Source organism: Prionailurus viverrinus, chromosome C1, assembly GCF_022837055.1.
Source record: "Prionailurus viverrinus isolate Anna chromosome C1, UM_Priviv_1.0, whole genome shotgun sequence".
NCBI classification, from domain to species: domain Eukaryota; kingdom Metazoa; phylum Chordata; class Mammalia; order Carnivora; family Felidae; genus Prionailurus; species Prionailurus viverrinus.
The window spans coordinates 110,433,022-110,451,002 of NC_062568.1; the positions used below are offsets into that span (position 1 = coordinate 110,433,022).

The 17,981-nt window shown below is 45.0% G+C and overlaps 1 long non-coding RNA gene across 2 annotated transcripts in view; it reads right to left on the minus strand.

Moving 5' to 3' along the window:
• Positions 1 to 17,981, minus strand: part of LOC125173689 (uncharacterized) — a 101,285-nt gene that overhangs the window by 63,898 nt on the left and 19,406 nt on the right. The window lies entirely within an intron of this gene.

Consider the following 17,981-nt stretch of genomic DNA (forward strand, 5'->3'; position numbering starts at 1 on the left):
CAGACAGTCAAAATGGTTGATTATGAAGATATCATTTTTGTGGGGTGCATGCGTGGGGTTGGGGAAATTAAGTGCCTGAAGACTCTGTGCCTGCCCTGTGATTACCCTGACAGGCTACTGGGAGACTCGGCATATGCTATTGTGGTTAGCAAACCTGTTTCATAAGCTTAGCAAAGATAGACTTCGATTCAACCCATGTGAAAATAACATCAATTTTGAATCATCGTATCAAAATGGATGAAGATTGACTGTACTGCACACAGAAGCACAGCTGGCCCCCACATGCCTCTTTTGGTTGGATCTCTAGCCTCCAGCTCATTTCAGCTCACCAGAAGCATAAACATGTCATAAATTTAAAGCATTTTTGGAGTAGAAGTGACTTTAGAGATCACCTAGCCAAGCTGTTCAAGCTCAGAGACCATGTATATGCTCAGGAATATACTAAAGTGACAACGGGAGAGCCAAAGCTATTTCCCATATTTCAAAAAGTCTGCTGGAAATCATGCACTTAACCAGGAATAATATGACAGAACGTCTAAAGAAGTCTGGTCTATTTATATTTGCTTTTCGTTGGGCTTTTGTGAATTCAGGGTTATTAACCTCTCCCTTGCTTATTAAAGTTTCTGATTAATTACAGATGGTAAAATAAATTCTTGAAAATGCAGAGGATTTTTGGAGGAAGATCGATCTTTCAAAATATGAAGTCCACGCAGAGAGAAACGATAAAAGGGATGGTGGTGAAAAGTTGGCAAACTACTGACTTCACCCAACACGCCTGCTTTACAACCCAGGGAAGGAAGCCGACTGAGGTAGACAGACTTGCCTGGGTCATGTGACTCGCTGGCGGCAGAGTCAGGGAGAACTTGACCTCTGTTTCCTGGATCAGTGCTTTTAAAGCTCCCACACTAGAACATTCACAGCTGCCTTCCCTTCACCTGTCTTTGCTTCCTGGTATTCCTAACATCATTGGATGCACAGAATGGCAGGAGCCCACCACGTCCAGAGCGAAGGAGAATGAAGCAGATCCCCAGAGCAGGAGAGGCTGGAGACCAGCGACACCCACTGCTCAGACTGTGATGAGAAGCACAGGTGTCCCAGGCAAATGACCCCAGGACAGGAACTCAGGGGGATGTTGGGGATGACTGACAGTTGTGGCTGACGGAAGTACGCTGCACAAGAATAAAGATGGTTTCTGTTTCCTGGAGGCAAGGGCTTCCTCATGAAAGAGGCATTGAGAATGGGAGACTGTTACTCTGCTGGCTCACGATGGCAAGTTACTGGCACTGTGGGGTGGGGTGAGCAGGCATGTGGTTTGGTAGAGACTCGGGAAAGCCCAAGAGAAATAAACGCAAAGGTGCAGAACGACCACCAATTGTATAGGGGACACCCTGCCTCTTGACACTTCCCTGGCTCTTTTCCCATAGTACTTAATGCCCACCTCCACGACTGCTCAAGTAATAACACTTTTATATAGTGTTTATTCCAGGCAATGCACTCTACCCTTGCCACAACCCTATAAGTAGGTACTGTTATTATCTCTATCTCATTGATGGGAAAATAGAAACCGAGAGTGGTTAAGAAATTTGCTCAAGGTCTCACAACTAGTAAGTGGCAGAGCTGGGATTCAGATCTAAGCAATCTGACTTAGATGAAAAGAGTCTATACTTTTTTTTAAATTATGCTATAAATTCTTTTTATTTTTTTTTGCTGTAAATTCTATAAATTAAATAAATTTTAAAAAGACATTCAAGTATGGGGTGCCTGGGTGGCTCAGTCGGTTAAGGTCTGACTTCGGCTCAGGTCACTATCTCGCAGTTCCTGAGTTCGAGCCCCGCATCAGTCTCTGAGCTGACAGCTCGGAACCTGGAGCCTGTTTCAGATTCTGTGTCTCAAAAGAGTCTACACTTTTAACCACCTGCAGTATAATTATCAAACTCTATTGAAATGCTCCTTTTCCCCTTTTAGTTTCTGACTGAATTCCTGAAGCTCAGGCATTTGGTTTTTACTCATTGTTGCATCCACTCTGCTTAGCCAAGGCCTGGCATGTTGTATATTCTCAACAAATGCTTGTTAAACAGAACCAAACCCCATCCTTGTTCTCAAACCCTTTAGATTTCTTAGATTCCAGGAGCTCTCCTAGCTGGTGTAGATTTTATCCCATCATCTCCACCCCAAACCCGATTTACCCGATAGGCTTTTTCTCACCATCAGTGTCCCCTGCTCGGAGTGTTCCTTTCTCTTTCTCTGCCCTTAACCTCCCCCCTGTGCACCCCCACCAAAATCCTACAGGGCCTCCAGTTTGACAAAATCCTACGCTTAGCCATCAGAAATATCAATATCTTACAACACGTTGCCTTTCTTGGTGGGATTTCCTAACCCAAATGGAAAAATAGAAATTCATTAACTCAGACAATTCAATTCTTTACAGCCTGATTGATGGAAGATTAAAGCAAGACAGGACTTAAAAGCCCATCGGAGTTCAATCTCCTCATTCTACGAAGAAGGAATCTGGGTCTTGGAGAGGAAGTGCCTGGCTTTCAATCATACAGCCAGTTAAAAGTAGAGCCAGCTCTCAATAAAATTAAAAAAAAAAAAAAAAGTAGAGCCAACTCTCTTAAACTTTTATTGTTGGTTAGGAAATGGTCCTTCCCTTCAAGAAGGAGGGAATGTAATGGAGGAACTGCTGTAGGTACTAGAAGGGGTGGGATTGGGATAGAAAGACCTTCCCAAATCATTCCATGTAGGCGGCTATCTCCTGGGTTGTCCCCTGCCTTGGGTACCTAATGGTGGTTCCTAGAAATCTGGGCCAGAGGCAGGCAGCCTACAACAGGTAAGTAAGGTCTAATTATAGCCAGAGCCAAATATCACAAAGTCCTCACCCCATGTGTGCTTATGGTTTCAGTGCAAGTAGCACCAACTGTCTGCAAACTCATTTTTCAGATCTCTGAATTGACAGAACAGATCAAGAAGAAGGTGTTCATTTGCCTCAAGTTTTAGATTTGGGGGAATATTCCATTTCAGTACGGTTTGCCTTTAGCTACTCTTCTCTGTCGGCTGCCTGTAAAATGCTGTCTTTTTCATGGCTCCATCCCCGCTTTTTTAATTTATACACTTCTGATTAATCTCATCCATTCTCATAGCTCCAAACGTGACCCTCAAATCCTTATCTCCCGGAAGTTCCCCTGAGCCCCAGATCACTACGTGGAATGGACATCTTCCCTTGGATGATGCACAATCTGTTAAGACTCCATAACTTTCAGAGAGCCTTCATCAATCCTTTCCTCCAAGGCCCTGCCCTATACCTACCACCCCAACAGATCAATATCCTGTGATCTACTCTCATATCCCTCTGTGCCCACAATTTATTATCACTGATAATAGTTGTGATGGGTAATTTTATCTTTCAACTTGACTGGGCCACTGGGTACCCAGATAATTGGTCGAACATGATTCTGGGTGTTTTTGTGAGAGTGTTTTTGGATGAGATTAACATTTACAGGGGTAGACTGAGTAAAGCAGATTGCTCTCTGTCATGTAAGTGAACTTCATCCAATCAGTTGATGTTTTGAATAGAAAAAAAGGCTGACCCTTTCCTGAGTAGGGGAGAATTCCCCTGCCTAATGGCCTTTAAACTGGGACATTGACTCTTCCTGGTTCTACAACGGTCTGCTGGCTTTGGGACTTGAACTGAGACATCGGCTCTGTTGGTTTTGGACTTGCCAGCCTCCATGGCCATGTGGACCAATTCCTTATAATGAGTCTCATATACCCTATTGGTTCTGTTCCTCGGAAGAACCCTGACTAATTCAATAGTAATATTTATTTTACTGTTTTACTATGTGCTAAGCACAAACACATCCCAACTGCACTTACTCCTCTCTACAACCCTACATGGTAGGTATTAGCTCTGTTTTACAGATAAGGAATCAGGCTCAGAGAGGGATGGTAGTGTGTTCCAGGCACTCTCATTCCAAAGTCCAGCACACGCTGTACTGATAGGACTCACCAGTTTTCTGGTCACCCGTGTGACCCTTACCAAACAGGAGATTTCCTTTCATTAGATCCCAAACCAAATATTTTACCTTTTCTTCCAAGTTGCTTTTGGCAGACATTCCGGTCATCTAAGGAAGGAAGCTAGGGAAACTGGAGAGCACTAGCCAGATTTTGGATATGCTACTCTAGATGTGTTACTCTAGAATCTTTTAAAAGAGTGATGGAAAGTTCCTACCACCAACCTGCTCAGTACAATGCCTCATGCCTATGCACCATGCTGGTTCTTCCTCACCAAGATCTTCAAGTCTATCCATTAGTTAACTTCTAAATTTTAACACAGAGAAGACAAAGCTCCAGTTTTGTGATGAAAGTCAGTGGGAAACAGAATGCACTTCATTCATGCATGTATCCACCCATTCATCACTTTGAGTGGCTACCATTTGTCAAGTATTGGGCTAGGTATGAGGTGGACAGATATTTCTAGATCATAGATATAAGTAGATCTTTTTTAATGAGAATGATATGTTCCTATATGTTACCAGACATACTGTTTTTGCAGAAGTAGAAATGATATGAGATGCACTACACAAATGCAAGACTTGTTTTTAAGGACATTTGAAGTGATTGGAGGTTTCTGAGTAGTATTTGAAGTCTGGCAGCATTCTGCAGAATGAATCAGAGAAATAAAAGAGAGAGAGAGAGAGAAGACAGAAGGCAGAGACATACATTAAGAAGCAACTTCAGTAAGTTGGAGAATTTTGTAATTAGGCATAAGTTAATAAAGTTCTGGCCTCAGGTACTGAAAACAGGAATGAAAGGGGGGGTGGGTGAAACAGTATTGCAAAGAATTGACAAGATGTGTGATAAGCAGATGTTAAGGAAAGGAAGAAACAGCGACTCTTGGGTTTTGAGTGGGGGTAGCCAGAAGAATGGAATTTGGAAGGAGGCAATAGTTTGGAGGAAAAAGCCCTGTTTGGAGATATACTGAGGGTGTGGGAATGTGGTCTCTGGAGAGGCTACCTGGTGGGCAATGGATGAGGCAGTATATAGGACCGCATAAACCATGCCTTCTTGTTCTACTCAAATACCCCTTCAGTTGATTCACAGGAATACTGCACAACCATTTAAAGTGATATATTGGAATTGTTGAATCATTATATTGTACTCCTGCAACTAATATAACACTGTATGTTAACTCACTGGAAGTAAAATAAAAACTTAAAAAACACCCCACTCATATCTTCATGAAAAAAATAAAGTGATGTATTTGGAAGTATATTTATTAGTATGAAATTAAGTTTCCATATTAAGTGGAAAAAGTCAGTGAAGAGAAAAGCCTGGATCCCCCACATGTTAACAGTGGTTATCTCTGGGTGGTATTATGGGTGACTTCTTGCTTCTTCATGAATGACATTTTTAAACTTGAAATTTTTTTTTATGTTTATTTTTGAGAGAGCGAGGGAGAGAGACAGAGCATGAGTGGGGAGGGGCAGTGAGAGAGGGAGACACAGAATCCGAAGCAGGCCCCAGGCTCTGAGCTGTCAGTACAGAGACCGACGCAGGGCTTGAATTCACGAACCCCGAGATCATGACCTGAGCCGAAGTCAGACGCTCAACTGACTGAGCCACCCAGGCACACCCAAACTGTAGCATAAATATGCTACTTTTGTCCTCATCTGAGATTGTCCCCAGGTCAGGGACCGAAGGGGATCTGCTAATCCCTTTAGTCCATGTGGTTCATGCCTCCTGGGCTCGTGTCCAGAAGCTTCCCACAGCTCTCTTCCTGGAGAACACTCCCTCCTCATGGTAGGGCAGTCAACAAAACTGCAGTGGCCACAGCACAGCCATCCCCAGCAGCCTCAGTCCCCTCCCCTGATAGCAAAGCCCCCCGACTGCAATGTGTGGCAGAGAGGGGAGCAGGGGTGTCCAGGCACTGCCAGGAGATAAGGTCTGCCCTCAGCCGCACCCTAGAAGGCATCCTCCTCTTTGAAGAAGTCAGAACGGGAAGCCATGTGGGGAGAACTGGTGAGGAGGTTTGGCCCTGTCAGAACACAGGGAGCTCAGAGCCTGCTTCTCCTGAACGAGCACGGAGACCTCTGAGCTGCCTTGGGTTGCCCTGCTCCACCTCTCTTTTCTCTCCCCCAAGAAGTCCCCAAGAGATCTCTGAACATGGAAACCTTTGAGTAAGCATTCCTGATGCAGCTGAACGAGTATGGGACTGGCACCCAAGGATGAGAATATGCATTCTGGCTCCACCACCTACTAATCAAGTGTGTGCCAGGCATTGACACTCTACCTGTATTAACTCATTTAATCGCCTACCAACCCGAAGAGGCTGCTGATTATTATGTGAATATTTCTCCCTGCTAGAATACTCCTCACTCCAACTGCATCTGCAAAGACCTCCAGTGATCTTCATGCTGCCAACTCAAATATGGTTTCTTCATTTTACATCACCTCGGTGCCTTTCAGTTGGCCAGTATCTCTTATTCAGCTTCCAAGATTCTCTCTGTTTCCCTCGACTGCCCAGCCCTAGATCCACCTGTTGTCTTTCAAAATCTAGTTCAGGCTCCACATTTCTGGGAAACCATCTCTGAATCCTGCTTCTCTCCTCTCTAATGACTCTCCTGTGTCACCTCCTTATATAACATTATAATCTGTTTCCTATCTGTGTCCTGTTAGGCAGAGAGCGCCTTGAGCATCGAAACCATACTCCATCGCTCTATTCACAGTATATTATATATAGTAAGTCCTCAATAAATTGCTTATATGAACAAATGAATAACTGGATAAATTGATGAGGAAGGCCAGGAATGTGAAGAGCTCATTTAACAAGTTTGCTAAGGAAAGACAAATGGTGGTTGGAAATGGGACCAAGTGGTTTTGTGTGTGTGTGTGTTCATTGTACCTGGGAGATAGCTAAGCCCTGAGAAAAAGTGGTCCCAGGAGAGAGGAGAGATTTTTTTAGGAAAGGGGAGACCTGATCACATTTTCAGATTGAGGGGGTCAGTCTGTGGTAGAGAAAGAAGCAAGGGATGTATGTGGAGAAATGGAGGAAGCAAGAACTCGTGAGGGAAAGTCAGGATGAGCCCCAAGAGCACAGATGGAGCCATGAGCTGTGGACGGAGGAGAAGCCAGGGCTCTCTCCTCAGCAGCTCGCCCTGCTGCCTGCTCCTTCACCACTGCCCTCAGCTGGGATTCCTCCTCCTCAGGTACCAGCATGCCCCCTACCACCTCAGTTGCTGGCATTGCCAAGACCCAGCAGGGAGGAGACAGATGCTTCTCCTCTCAGTAATTCCTGAATACTGGTGGTGGCAGGATCGCCCCCCACCCCCGCATGCTAATAATTCCTTTCTTAGACCACAGAATGGAGCCACCATGTGCCCTTGGTTCTCTTGTGCAACCTTCACTCCAGAGCTCTGTCCTTTGACCTGCTCCTTCTACGTACCATCATTCCCTTAGCTACTTAGTCCCAAGTCAGAAGATATTGTGAGACTTCATTACTTTTATGTACATAAGTAGGCATGAAATGGTCAAAGAAAAACTCTTACTGTGCAAGTGTGTATAGCGATGGTGTTGTTGCGGGGGGCGGGGGGCGGGGTGCTCCAGTGGAGAAGATTTTGTTTTTAGCTCAGATCTCAATCAGGAAGTTATTCACTCTGGCAAAGGCACTAAATGGATTGGGTCAGAAAACAAAGATGGGTCACTGAATGCTCAGGGAAGTGTAAAGAGTCTGCTGGAGCTGCAGCTTTTTGCAATTTAAGACAGAGAAGCTTCTCCAGAATAACAATCAGGTAGGCAGACAGAGTTTTACAGGGTTTTATATTCAATTGCTCATTTGACAAATATCTGAGTGCTTCCTCTATGCCAGACACAGTGTAGACACCAGAGATCTAACACTCAGTGAAACAGATCAAAACCACCACCCGCAGGGACCTTACATCCTAGTGTGGGGAGACCAAAAGTAAACATCTGAAATAGGTAAACAATATGGTGTCTCAGAGGGTGGTGAGCACTATGGAAAGAAACAGAGTGAAGGTGTGGTGGTCAGCCTTCAAGATGGTGCCCGTGATCCCACCTCTCTGTATAGATCTGGCCTATGTGACCAACAGGAGACTGTGGGAGGGATAGTGTGTGACTTCCAAGGCTAGGTTAAATTGATGTTGTGGTCTCTGTGGGCTGTCTCTTGGATCGCTTGTTCTGGGGGAACCCAGCTGCCATGGCACAAGGCATACTCAAATACCCTGGGAGACGTCCATGTGAGGAAAAACTGAGGTCTCCTGCCCACAGCCAGGTAAATAAACAATCTTCTAACTGAATCCTCCAGGGGCGTCTGGGTGGTTCAGTCGGTTAAGCGTCCAACTTTAGCTCAGGTCATGACCTCACAGTTTGTGGGCTCGAGTCCCGTATCGGGCTCTGTGCTGACAGCTTGGAGCCTGGAGCCTGCTTCGGATTCTGTGTCTCCCTCTCTCTCTATCCTTCCCATGCTCATGCCCATGCTCATGCTCTGTCTCTCTCTCAAAAATAAATAAACATGAGAGAAAGAAAGAAAGAAAGAAAGAAAGAAAGAAAGAAAGAAAGAAATGAATCCTCCAGCCCCAGTCAAACCTTCAGATGACTGCTGCAGTGACGTGTGACCTCAGCCTCATGGGAGAGTCCAAACCAGAATCCACCCAGCACTCCCAAATTCCTGGCCCACAGAAACTATGAGAGATAAGAAATATCTGTTGTTGTTTTAAGCTGCTATGTTTGGGGACAATTTGTTATGCGGCAATAGTTAACTAATATAAAGGAGAACCGGGAGGGACAGCAAGCTGGGGTGGGGACTGCAAGGTTCAGGAGGATGGTCGGGGTGGGCCTCACTGAAAAGGTGACACTTGAGCAGAGCTTTAAGAGAAATCTGGGAGATAGGCATGCAGATCGCTGGAGGAAGAGCATCCCAGGCTGACAAAGCAGCCAGTACCAAGGCCTGAGGAGAGAGTGTGCTGGAGGATTTGTGGAACAGTAAGGACTGTGGAGAGTGGGGACGGAGGGAGCCAAGTCGGTGGTGGGGTTGGAGAGGTGATGGGGGGAGGGGCAGTGGCCGATCACGAGAAAGGACTACTGGCTTTAGCTCCGTAGAAGTCATTGTTGACCCTGTGGATGGTGGCCTCAGCGACCTAATGGAGACAGACGCCTGCTTGAAGTGGGTTTACGAGATAATGGGAGAAAGGAATTGGAGGCAGCACCTCTTTCAAGGAGTTTTGCTATAAAGGGGAACGGGGAAATGGGATGCAGCTGTGGAAGGAAGTGGGGTCAAGAAAAGATTTATTGTCTAGATAGGAGAATAACAGCACGTGTGCATGCTGACCATAGAGAGCAGGGAGGCGAGGGCGGGTAGAGCTGCGCTGGAGTCGGTGAGAGAAGCTGGGATCAGAGGTCCAAGTGGGGGAGCTGGGACTTTTAGACAAGACAGAGGGCTCATCTACACCGAAGTCAGAAAGGCAGCATAGCCCCAACAGATTCGGGTGGGCGGGCTGCTGTGCTGGGGGCAGCTCTAGTCTGATTGTTTCTCTTTGCTCGTAGGAGGAAGTCAGCAATTTTCTTGGCAATATGCCGATAAAAGCCATGCATAAAGTGAACCAGCGTATAATAAAAACAGGGAAGAAAGGCCCCAGGAGCAGAAATACACGTCTCGGGGTGGCCTGTCATTTAGAAAAACTAGCATGGTGCATAGAAGAGAATCTACAGAACCAGAATAAGTGAGTCATGAGTTGGACACAAACACAGGTCATTCTCTCAGTCAGACCTGAGGATTTTTACCAGTGTCCTAGCACGTCTACTTTATATGCTTTGCAGCTTGTGTATGCATTTATGTGTGTGCGTTAGTCATATGGTAAAACGCAGGAAATTCTAATTCCAGAATGTGAGCTTAGTCATTCTTAATTCTTCCAACTTCATGAAGTCCCAAAGCAAAAAGACTTTTGTAGTTCTTAATATAGAGAGATATCTGGGATTGGATGGACATTACCTGACTTTTGAAAGTTAGTATGCGATTGTCCAAAATGCTCAGAACCAGGCAGAGACAGAGACCCACCTAAAGTTTTATTATCAGGGATATCACACCCCACAGTGTCATGCAGTTATGCTCAAAACCATCCCTCCCCATCACCCCATACAGCCTCCTTGGACTGACTCAGTACACTCGGTCTGTCCTTTTTCTCCAGGTAAAATGTTCCAGTTGGTGACGTTAAAAGGTATCCCTTTTACTGGCTGCAATTATTAAAAGGAGCAACCATTAGCTCCAGCTGGCCCTGGTCCTCTCCCTTGAGGCTCATTAAGCCCACACTCGAACAGAACCCACGGCCAGCAGCCCCCAACGTTCTGACATGCTCTGATATGCTTGAGCTCCCTAAATGGACAGGCCCACTCAACTCCTCCACCCTGGACCCGCCTACACCTGCTTTGTGCTATATACTGAGGGGAGGATACTTCTATCTTAAGACCCATCTAGGATAAGTTAAATAGCCTGCCGATTTCCCCTGAAATATCGTGAGTTATTTTCAAGTCTCCCTACATGGCACTGGGGGAGGCTGGTGAAGAAAAAGGGGTGGGGAGAGTGTTTGACTCATGTTTGAGAATTGTTCTACAATAGAGATTAAAAAAAAAATATATATATATATATATATATATATATATATATATTCCTTCTGTATGTGACTTTCATTCAACCACAAAGCTTTTCTTAAGAAAAATAAAAATCCTTAATGTGCTAACAACTGTGCATTACCAAAGTCCTCAATTAAATTGCAAGAGAATTGAGAAAATAGGGCTATTAAAATATTTGGGTTATTTAGTGACATTGAATGGGGAGAAAAAAAGACTGTTGTAGCTCCTTCCTGCCTTCTACCCCCTACCCACATTTCTCTCAGTCTCTGTCTCTCTCACTGTCTTACTGTCTCTTAATCACACTGACAGGACAAATAGCTTTGGGAAATGATAGGGAGGGAAATGATAGGAGGGTGCCTTGGGAACAAGGTACTGCCACAGCTTTAACTGACCACCATATGGACCCTCAGATGGATTTGTCGCCTTTCCTGCTCTACTCCTCCCTTTCAAAGCATTCCAGTTGGACTTATTCAATCCATATGCATTGAGTTCCTACTATGCTCAAAGCACTATGATCTGTAATTTGGGGGGAAGTGGGGCTTAAATAATTGAAAGGCATACTCGCCTTAGAAGAAAACAATTATACATGAAATAAGTAACATGCTAGATTTAACAAGCTATAAATTTTTTAAATGCGGTCTCATATTAAAGGAGAGGAGAACCAAGATTTTTCTTTTGCCTTATATTTGCCAGGCACTGTGCTAGAGGATTTATCTATTTCATTGACTCTTCGCATCAAAACCATGTCATAGATACAGCCCATTTTAGTTAGGGAAAGTAAGTCTTGGGAAGGATGAGGAACCCACCCAAGGCTGCAGAGATGGTGTGGAAGGAGGGGTTGCCTTCGATAGGAATAGATGAATATGCTGGAATTTTAAAGATTGACAGGAAAGAGAGGGGAGAGCGACCCAGGTTGAGCCTAGAAGCCAGGTCATAAGCAGTGCAAGGCTGTGCTGGCAGGGCTCAGGGAACAAAGTCAAAAGTCATCCTATCCACAGCGCGATGGACCACCATTATGGGGCAAAGTCCTGAGCTTACTGGGAAACACAGGAGAGAAGATCCATTACTCCTGAGGGAAAAGAGTCTCATACTCACCACCATCCAACAACTATTAAAATCTAGACCAGCAGATCTTATTGAACTGGCCGCCTGGAAAACCACTTTTATTGAACGGAGCTTTGGTGTGGTCACCCCTAATGAGTTCCACCCCAGTGCCTACCTTAAGAATTGCTGTGGTGGGTGAGGGCCTTTGTGATTGCATAATACACAATCTTGTTTAGGATATTCTTTCGGAAACTTTTTCTTTCTGGTTTTAGTATCAGGAGTATGTTGGTATGGCGTGTTTATACGTCATGATCCCTGGGACTGGGGCAGTTAATTCGCTCTCCTCTTTCTGAATCATCTCCAGCAAGCACGGACCGGAGGAGGACCCGCTAGTGACCACGAGTTGGGACTCTAAGAGATATACATTTGCATCTCCCTTATTACTTGCTCTCGTTTTTCTTTTGTTCACTTACTTTTAATTTAAAATTAATTTAATATTTTAAATTTACTTAATATATTATCTTGGTCAACTACATCTCTATGGGCACCTTAAGTCCTTTTCTAGAGCAGGGAAGAGAAGGAGGAAAGGAGGACGTAAGGAGGACAATCAGAGACCACGAAGTCTGAGGACACCATGAAAGGCTAAGGCAGAACGGACTGCTAATTCTTAAAAATCACAGGGTGATGAATAATGCAGAGCAAAATAAAAGTCAAGAATAGAAACTGAATCAGAGCATCAGAGCTGGTCAACTGCGGGAGCCATGAAGCAAGAAGGGCATTTAGGAGAAGCTCCGGAGAGCACAAGGTCCTGTATGAACCACAAGCGAGGACTGTTTGACCCCGCCCAGATTTCCACGTGTGGCAAGAGAAGAGAAGGGGAAATAAATGTCAGTCTTGTATTGCTTATTATTAATAATGGTTTGGCAATGCCAGATCGCTAATATTGTCCTTGGATTATGCTTCTGCTTGTGACAGTGTCAGTGATTTTGTTAGCCCTACGGTATTTATATGACCCGGAGGTGCTCAAATTCTCTGACCTTTCATCCCCAAATAACATTAGCTTGAGCCCCTGTCCTCTATGACTGCAGGAAGTCCGGTCTCTATCCGTCTCACCTTCCCAAGCACCTCTAGTGGTCACTAAGAAAAGCTTACTTGTTCATAAATCCTGTTTGTCACATGTCATCTCAGGGGCAGTCCTTGCTCTAGAACATCAAGGCACTAAGACCCTGCTTTCACCTCGTCTCCTTGTAAGTGGAACAGCAGCCCATGCCACACACTGTGCCTTCCGTGTGAGCATAATCATACTCTTCAACTCCCCAAACATGGCTAACACTGGTCTGAATGTGTAATAAATGCCCTTGGGCCAAGGAACATACAACAGAGAGTAGCTAACAGATGTCATTACATTTCCACGTCCAGAAACTGGGCTCCACTTCCCACAGACCCAAAGTTCTCCCCTTCTTCAGTGCAAAGCCCACCTCATTTCTTTGCCTCTGTGTCTTCATCCTCATACGAGGTGCATCATGCCCCCTATCTGTGACACAAATGGCCCGCCTGCTGCTAAGTAAAACCAAAGGGTATGCCGCCCACCTCGTCCTCTCGTTTGTTCTCTGGTGTGCAACAAAGGAGCAACCAGGCCTGTGTGTCACACGTGCCTGCAATCTGGGCTCTAGGCCTTAGAGGGTAGGTGCTGGAGCAAAGCCCACGCGTGTCTTCCACACACACGCAGCTTGCAGAGTGCACAGGCTCGAATGCAAGTGTAGAAGGAAGTGTCCTCATGCTGCAGGTAACAGATCACACTCCGGGAAACAGATCTAAATAGCATACTTAACACGTGTGAGGCAGGCTTCTCCACTTATATCTCCTCGACCACACTGATCACTAAGAAGACCCTCTCAGAACAAGAGGAAGGTGTTCGCAAGCACACTCCGGCCTCCCCACCCAGGAGTGCAGAAACTGCCCCGAGCCCCCAGGTGGCAGTGTCGGGCTCTAACAGCCTTAGGATCCATCCTTCATCTGGCAGTCTATGACCCCTTTAGGACTCCTTCATCGTGTCTGTTCCTGATTCTGCTTCTAACACTGTTCAAGACAGCAAAGCATTTTACACACAAGTCATGAATATATGGAAATGTCCAAATCTACCTGTGAACTAAATAATTATCATCATAAGCAGTGCAGTGGTGCTCGTGATGTGTCGTCATTTACGCTTTTTCAGTGCAAACTCGGGCATTTTAGCTTAAGCCCGTGTCTCCGTATATAGTCGGTTGGACATGAAAATAAGTAACTGCTTTCTAACCTTCATGACGGTTAGTGACTGAGTAATGGATCAATCCCCGAAAGAGCGAGTCGCTGTCGTTATCCTAAAGACTAAAATAATAATGTGAGCTGAGTTGCCATGAGTCGGGCTTCCAAAGCCTGGACACTGTGAAGGTCCTGATGAAATGGGCCCCATGAAACTGAGGACTGCAGCCCACATTCGTGATAAGCTCTCACAGCGCAGCAGCGACAGGAGGACCTTTCTGAGCCATCACTTGGCCTCTCTCTTTGACATCTCTTCAACAACAGTAGCACTCAGGTGCCAGCTAAGGACATTAAAAAAAATTTTTTTTTAATCTTTATTTATTTTTGAGAGAGAGAGAGACAGAAAGACAGACAGAGTGTGACTGGGGGAGGAACAGAGAGAGAGGGAGGCACAGAATCTGAAGCAGGCTCCAGGCTCCGAGCTGTTGGCACAGAGCATGACGTGGGGCTCGAACCCACGAACCGTGAGATCATGACCTGAGCTGAAGTTGGACGCTCAACCACCTGAGCCACCCAGGCGCCCCTGGTCAAGGACGTTTTTCACCAAATAACAACAAGGACCTTTTCATCAAATGTGGTTTGACTGAATAATACTCTCAGTGGCAGAACACGCTAAGATTTATTTTCAGCTCTTGACCACTTGCTCCCCTTGTGGCTCACCCTCATTTATTGAGTCATTGCTAAGTGTCAATCTCCGTGATAAGCTATTTATGTAACTCTTTAAGAAAATCCTGTGTGTGGGGGGAGGGCATCATTTTCCTGTTTTACAGATGATAACACGAAAGTTTGTAAAGTTTAAATGCCTTGTCTAAGGTCACGTTGAAGTAAGTGGCAAAACTAGAATCCGGATGCACATTTGTCTAGCTCCGAGGCTTTCTCTTTTTTATATTTCTTTTCTTTCTTTCATTTTTAGAATGTTTATTTATTTTTGAGAGAGAGAGACAGAGAGACAGAGAGACAGAGTGTGAGCAGGGGAGGGTCAGAGAGAGAGGGAGACAGAATCCGAAGCAGGCTCTAGGCTCTGAGCTGTTAGCACAGAGCTCAATGCGGGGCTGAAACTCATGAACTGTGAGATCATGACCTGAGCCCAAGTCAGATGTTCAACTGAATGAGCCACTCAGACACCCCTCATATTTCTTTTCTGAGTATTTCCTACTTGCCTATCAGAGAACAGATGTTAGTAGCCACGTGTATAAATCGGAATGCAATACAGAGAGATATCACACAGTAATTTCAAGAGGGGAAATTTCATATGAAGAAATACTAACTATAACAGGGGACTGGAATAATGTGGAATTGTCTAAGTAAAGAAGCCCTCTTACAACTCAATGATAAGAAAAAACTCATTTTTTAATGGGCGAAGGATTTGTCAATGTTTTATTTTTTTTATTTATTTTTATTTTTGGGACAGAGAGACAGAGCATGAATGGGGGAGGGGCAGAGAGAGAGGGAGACACAGAATCGGAAACAGGCTCCAGGCTCCGAGCCATCAGCCCAGAGCCCGACGCAGGGCTCGAACTCACAGACCGCGAGATTGTGACCTGGCTGAAGTCGGACGCTTAACCGACTGTGCCACCCAGGCACCCCTAGGATTTGAATAGATATTTCACCAAAGAGGATATATGAATAGCTAATAAGTACATGAAAAGATGCTCAGCATCATTACCATTAGGAAAAAGTAAATTAAAACCACAATGAGATAGCACTTCATATCACTTGAATGTTTATAATAAAAAATACCAGACAATATCAAGTGTTGGCAAGGATGTGGAGAAACTGGAACCCTCATACATTGCTGGTGGGACTGTAAAATGGTTCAGCTGCCTTGAAAAACAATGTGGCAGTTTCTTAAAAAGGGGGAAAAAAATCCTTACCGTAACACCCAGTGAGTCCACTCCTAGGTATTTACACAAGAGAAAAGGAAACCTATGTGCATACAGACATGGACATGAATGCTCACAGCAGCATGATTCAGAACAGCCAAAATCTTGAAACAACTCAAATGAATTGTGAATAAATAAATAAATAAATGGGATATATACACACAGTAGGCCATTATTTGGCCATCAAAAGGAATAAAGTACTGAAACATGCTTGACATGGATGAACTCTCGAAAACATTATGCTAAGTAAAAGAAGACCACAGGTTGTATGATTCCATTTCTATGAAATTTCCAAAACAGACGAATTCAAAGAGACTTAAAGTAGATTAGTGATTGCCTGGGGCTAAAGGACAGAATGGGGATTGGCTGAAAATGGGCATGAGGGATTGTTAAGGGGTGATGGAAATGTTGATAAAGTTGCATTGTGATTCTGGCTGTACAGCTCTATAAATGCACTAAGAATTATTAAGTTGTATACTTAAAATGGGCAATATAATTTTTTAAAGAAGTAAAAAAAACCTCTAAAGAATATAGGAAGAACGGATATGAGGAATTTCTTATATCTACTTCTGGGGCTCAGATAGAGCCCCCAAAGGAGAGCATTCTCCACACCACAGATTCCACACCCCAGTCCTCTCCTCCAGCCACCTGCCTCACTTCCAACTTGAAAGACATTTGAAGCAATCAAACATGAGTTCCAACTTCCTACTTCTTTACCCACAACCTCCTTCTCCTTTTTTTTCTCTAGACCCAGCAGGTGAACGGTCCCTTTCCCTGATCTTGACGCTGGCCCTGTGCTTTGCACCCCACCTGCACTGTGCTGGGCTCTGCTCCACACGTACTCCACACCCCGTTAAAGTCAGCCCCTCTTTCCCCACTGCAGTCTGCAACATGTCAAAATGCCCACACCTCTTCCACCTGAAGAAAAAGCAAGCACCCTTTCCAATTCTGCAATTTCTCTGAACTACTTTTTATCTCCTTCCTTCCTTCCTTCCCTTTCCTTTCCTTCCTTCCTTCCTTCCTTCCTTCCTTCCTTCCTTCCTCCGTTCATTCATTTTCTTCTTCTTCTTCTTCTTCTTCTTCTTCTTCTTCTTCTTCTTCTTCTTCTTCTTCTTCTTCTCAAAAGAATAGTTGGCAACCACATTTCCACTCTTCTCCCATTGATGTGTCAACTCACAGCAATAGGGCTCCTGTCTCCATCCCTACAACTATTGTTCCCTGAAAACAAAACAATGACTTCTTTCCAAACTCCCAAATAGATTCTTCCCTTCACACCCCATTTTATATGGCCTCTCTAAGCACTCCCTTCTAGAAGTTCTCTTCTCTCTGGGCTTCTGAGACTCCAGCTTCTGATAGTCGCCATGCCACTGTGAGGAGAAGTCTCTTCCCAGTCTCCTGCTGACTCTTCCCCTGCCTGGTGCTTCCTAATACTTTAACTTTGGCCTTATTCTCTTCTCAGACCGCATCCCCTCCCTGGCCCATCTCTTCACTCTCATGGCTTCATCATCCACCTCAGAGCTGGTGGCTCTGCAAACTCTATCTTCAGTCCAGGCATCACCACTGAGCCTGGGAGTCAGAGATCCAATTGTTTTCTGCATCTATCTGGTGCTCCCCAAACCCGCCCCTCCTCCAGGCCTCCACTTCTCAGTAAATGTCACCACTATCTTCCTAGTTATTCAGCCAGAAATTCTGGAGACATCCTTGTCTTCTTTCTCTCCCTCACTTCCCATAATCAAATTACTAAACTGTATTGCTTTTACAACACAGTTCAATAATCTCTTTTTATAACTGACCCCTCCTTTCTATCCTTAGTGACACTGCCTGGCTAAGAAACAGTATCACTTGTGTGTGTGTGTGTGTGTGTGTGTGTGTGTGTGTGTGTGTGCATGTGCGTATGCGTGTGCACGTGTGTGTATATGTGTGTGCACGTGTGCGTGCGCATGTGTGTTTTCTTTGAAAGCCAGACTTGGAATTATCATCACTGCGCATGAGGACCATGAAGCTGGAACCCCTTTGGTAATGCTGCTCTGGGACCCTCTGTTCTGGGTCAAGGTCTGCCATAGAACAAGAATCATAAGCTCGGTCTAGGGGACCCAGACAGGTCACCCTTAG